The sequence below is a fragment of the Prunus dulcis genome, chromosome 3 (assembly GCF_902201215.1).
Source record: "Prunus dulcis chromosome 3, ALMONDv2, whole genome shotgun sequence".
Classification (NCBI taxonomy): domain Eukaryota; kingdom Viridiplantae; phylum Streptophyta; class Magnoliopsida; order Rosales; family Rosaceae; genus Prunus; species Prunus dulcis.
The window spans coordinates 9,903,054-9,908,225 of NC_047652.1; positions in this window are offsets into that span (position 1 = coordinate 9,903,054).

Below are 5,172 nucleotides of genomic sequence, written 5' to 3' on the forward strand. Positions count from 1 at the left end.
CGCGTGCGGAGGCACGTGGGCGAGGGTAGCACAGAGACACTGTGTCTTGTTAGGATCTTTAGGTTGTCACGAGTGCGTAGGATTTCGCGGATCTCAATTTGGATACCGTTTGAGCCTCGAACGGATTTTCCATATTGTGCGATTTCTGGGTTCAGTACTGTTGAGCCGTTGGATTGTATTCAATTTCAGATATGTTGTTCTAGATAATTTCAAAATCTTGTAGGATTCGACGGATTGTGAATCGAAGTCCCGGATACTCCGAAATCGCGAACCCTGGGGCTAGGGTTTAGAAATTATACGATTACACGATCGTGGTCAATCCGATAGTCCGTTTCAAACCATACTTGCAGGACATGGTTATTTAAATGTGAGGAACCTATAGGAACTCTCAGATTGGTAATCGGAGATCGTGGACCCCACGGAGTTCCGTATCGACCAATATGGAAGTTTATCGCTTCATGAAGTCTCGGGTCTTTTCAGGCAATTCTAAACATCTGAAATGCTTAAGTGGGCAGAAAAATGACTTTAAAGTTAGTGCACGCACTTCTAGGAGCCGGGAGTTAGGGTTTTACTTAAATACTTATACCGAGCAGTTTTATTAATTAAATATTCATGGTGGTTTAACCAGGTACCCGGAACCAGGCATACCCGCAAGAGGAACCTTCAAAAGGTCTAGTTAGCTCGGACCAGGAGTGAATGGACTTTTCTTTTATAAATGATTTTATGCAAATAAAATCCATTATTTGCACTTGAATAAAGTTGATTGATTATGATTGTACCTAGCATGTTTTGTTGAATTTAAATATCTTTATTTATATGTTGCCTAGTCGAATATGCTAAAGAGTTATAGAAAGCAGAGTTTGAGATTTATATCAGATAAAATGGCAGCATAGTTCCAGATTTAACAAAAATTCAGTTATTTATCAGATTTTTCAGAAACCTTATATTTTCTTATGGCAGCAGAGTTCTTGATTTAATAAAAATTCAGTTATTCATCAGATCTTCCAGAAATTTTATATTTTCTCAGAAATTTTTATATTTTCTTAAACCACCTTGGGTACCCAGTACAGAAACAGTTTGCTTTCAGTATCTGTTGCCTTCAGATATAATGATGTCTACAGACATCCAGTTTATCTTCAGTTTTGTCAGTACACTTGACATTTTCCTCACGAGTTTCGGGGACGCCCGGACCGTGAGAGCCAGGATTGCGGATCAGGCTAACTACGGTCCCTTGAATCTTGCAAATTTGCGGCTCGGGTTGACTTTGTGTCACCGAGACCTGCCAGGGGAATTGACGGAATTACAGGGGTACACCTAGGTGGTAGTTTTAAATTGATTACAGTGCTTTTATGCAAATTTTATGGATCTTGAATATGATTTGCATATATGTATATAAATATGTGAATGCCTTGATTTTAGTATGATTCAAAGGCAGTTTAAATATTCAGTTTTACTTAACTATTTTTACAGTGGGGTTAGTATATTCTAATGCTATTTTCTGAACCTTTATTTTTTTCCACTCACATTTTGTCGAATGTTTTGCGCCCCCAGGCTGTAGCGTGCACAGGAAATCCACCACCGGGCCATTTTGTCTTCCGCGCCTTTCTTGTTACAAAAGTGTTGTTTTGTAAAAGGATTAACTCATCTGTAAACTATTAGAATTGCTTTGATATATTGCCCTAGATTGAGAATGGAACTATTGGCATGTATATTGAAGTACTGGCAGTTGGTTGTATAGATATACATGCTTGTTTTGACAGGTGTTAAATTGGGAATTGAACAAATTACAAGGGAGACTCTGCCGAATTTTCGGTAGGAGTCAAGGTTAAATTGAAATAAGTTGTAAGTAGAAGGGCAAGTAGATTATATGTGCCTGACATTCGCCAGGTGTCGGACACGCACAGGGTCTGACTTGAATTCCAAAGCGGAATTTGGATCGGGTCCTGTCATAGGTTTTCTAATCGATTTTCTAGACAACAAATCGGTCCAAACCTATACAACAATCAGCTAGAACTCAAAAAATGGATGAAAAACCATACCTCACTCACCGGGTTTGGGGGTGGAGGCGGCGGTGCGACGACGAGAAACCTCCGGTTCGAACCAGTCGAGCTTGTGGCTGGAGTTCGTGATTTCCGACGGGGAAAACCGACTAGACTTGATTGGGACGTCGAGGCGAATCGATCGGGAACGGTGGCGTGCCTGGCCATGGCTGGTGCAGAGAGAACTGAAGAGAGAGAGAGCCGGTGTCGGGGAGAGAGAGAGACTGAGGAGAGGGAGAGTGTCGAGCGCGAGCGAGGAGAGAGAGAGCTGAGGTGAAAAATCTGATTTTTACCAAATTTTTTGAAATATTTACTAGTTTGCCACTGATAATGTTTTGATCGTAACTTTTTCGTTACAACTCCAATTCAAGTTTACCGCGTGTATACGAATTCGTCTCAGTACCACCTACCTAAAAATACCATTCGTGGTCCCAAAATCCTTCCGGATAAGAAAATGACCAATTTACCCTACCCCAAAGGTAAATTCGTAATTTATTTTAAATTAATTAAAATAAACATTAATTTTTTGGAGTCGGAGTGTTACAATCTACCCCCGTATAAAAATTTCATACCCGAAATTTACGTACCTGTTAATGGAAGAGATAAGGGTACTTGACCCTCATTTGCGCCTCAGGCTCCCATGTAGCTTCTTCCATGGTTTGGCTTCTCCACAGAACCTTCACTACTGGACTTGATCTGGACCGCAACATTTGCTCTTTCCTATCCAGGATTTGCACAGGTTGCTCCTCATATGATAAATCTTCTTCTAACTCCACAGGTTGATATTCTAAAATATGAGAAGGGTCTGACATATATTTCCGAAGCATAGATACATGAAATACATCATGGACTCGAGATAGTTCTGCAGGTAATGCAAGTCTATAAGCAACAGGTCTGATGCGTTCAGTAATCTCATAAGGTCCAATATAACGAGGGCTTAACCTCCCACGTTTCCCGAATCTCATCACACCCTTCCAAGGAGATAACTTCAGAAACACCCAATCCCCAACTGCAAATTCAAGATCTTTGGACCTATTATCTGCATAACTCTTCTGTCGGTCTTGTGCGATCTTCAGCTTCTCTTTGATCATCTTCACCTTTTCGGTTGTTGCCCGGATACTATCCACTTTTTCCAGCTTCTTATCTCCCACTTCATTCCAACAAATAGGAGTCCTACATTGTCTCCCATATAATGCCTCATAAGGAGCCATCTTTATACTCGCCTGATAACTGTTGTTGTACGCAAATTCCACCAAGGCAAGGTGAGTATCCCATGAATCTTTCATTTGCAGCACACATGACCTCAACATATCCTCCAAAGTCTGAATAGTTCTTTCTGATTGTCCATCAGTTTGTGGGTGAAAAGCTGTGCTGAACTGCAACCTAGTACCCATGGCTTCCTGCAAACACTTCCAGAATCGGGAAGTGAATCGGGCATCCCTGTCCGATACAATGGACACAGGTGCTCCATGTAATCTCACAATCTCATCCACAAAAAGTTTTGCCAACCTCGTCAGAGAATAAGTTTCCTTGATGGGTAAGAAATGGGCTGACTTGGTGAGTCTATCCACAATCACCCAAATTCCATCATGTCCCTTTGAAGTACGTGGAAGCTTGAAAACAAAATCCATGGTAATGCGTTCCCACTTCCATTCAGGGATTGGAAGTGGTTGCATAAGCCCTGAAGGTTTCTGTCGTTCAGCTTTCACTTGTTGACAAATCAAGCATCTACTTACATACTTGGCAATGTCTCCCTTCATATGCGGCCATGAGTAATATTCCCGTAGGGTTCGATACATCTTGGTACTTCCTGGATGCATAGTGTAAGTGGAACAGTGAGCTTCCTCCAGGATTTCTCTTTTCAGATAATCATTCTTAGGTACACAGATGCGAGTTCCTGTTACCAACGCCCCATCTCCCCTTATTGCATAATCTTTCCGTGAACCACTTTCTACTTCTCCCCTTATTCTACAAAGTGTCGGGTCTTCCAACTGAGCTACAATTATCCGCTCCACCAAAATAGGTCTCACATGCAAACTAGCAAGTATTCCACCCTGTTGAGTCATTTCCAGTTCCACACCATCCTTCCGCAGTTCCACTAACAACGGAAGATATGCCGTTCTGACATGAGTCAAACTTCCAGTAGTCTTCCTACTTAATGCATCTGCAACCACATTAGCTCGGCCTGGATGATACTCAATCGTGCAGTCGTAATCCTTTATCAATTCCAACCAACGCCGTTGTCTCATATTAAGCTCCCTTTGAGTGAAAAAGTACTTGAGGCTTTTATGATCAGTGAAAATCTGACACGTCTCACCATACAAATAATGTCGCCAAATCTTGAGAGCGAACACTACTGCGGCAAGTTCTAAATCATGAACCGGATAATTCTGCTCATGTTTCTTGAGTTGCCTCGAGGCATAAGCAATCACCCGATCATGTTGCATCAGAACACATCCCAAACCTTGCAAAGATGCATCACTATAAATCACAAAGTTTCCTGCATTATCCGGAAGAGCCAAAACAGGTGCGGTGGTTAATCGCTTCTTTAATTCCTGAAAACTCTGTTCACATTCTTCTGTCCACTCAAATGCAACATCCTTCCTTGTCAACCGTGTGAGAGGTGCTGCTATCGAAGCGAACCCTTCCACAAATCGACGATAGTAGCCTGCCAAACCCAGAAAACTCCGTATCTCTGTCACACTTGTGGGTTGTACCCAATTCACAATAGCTTCAACTTTCTGTGGATCCACATAAATCCCTTCAGCTGAAATTACATGTCCTAGAAATATCACTCTGTCCAGCCAGAACTGACACTTACTAAATTTAGCATAAAGCTGCTTCCTTCTCAAAGTTCTCAATACTAACCTCAGATGCTTCTTATGCCCTTCCAAAGTCTGGGAATAAACCAAGATATCGTCTATGAACACAATCACAAAGTGATCCAAGTATGGTCGGAACACTCTGTTCATGAGATCCATAAATGCTGCTGGAGCATTCGTCAGTCCAAACGGCATCACCAGAAATTCATAATGTCCATACCGTGTTCTGAACGCGGTCTTAGGAATATCCTCTTCCCTGATCCTCAACTGGTGGTATCCTGATCTCAGATCGATCTTAGAAAAATACTTAG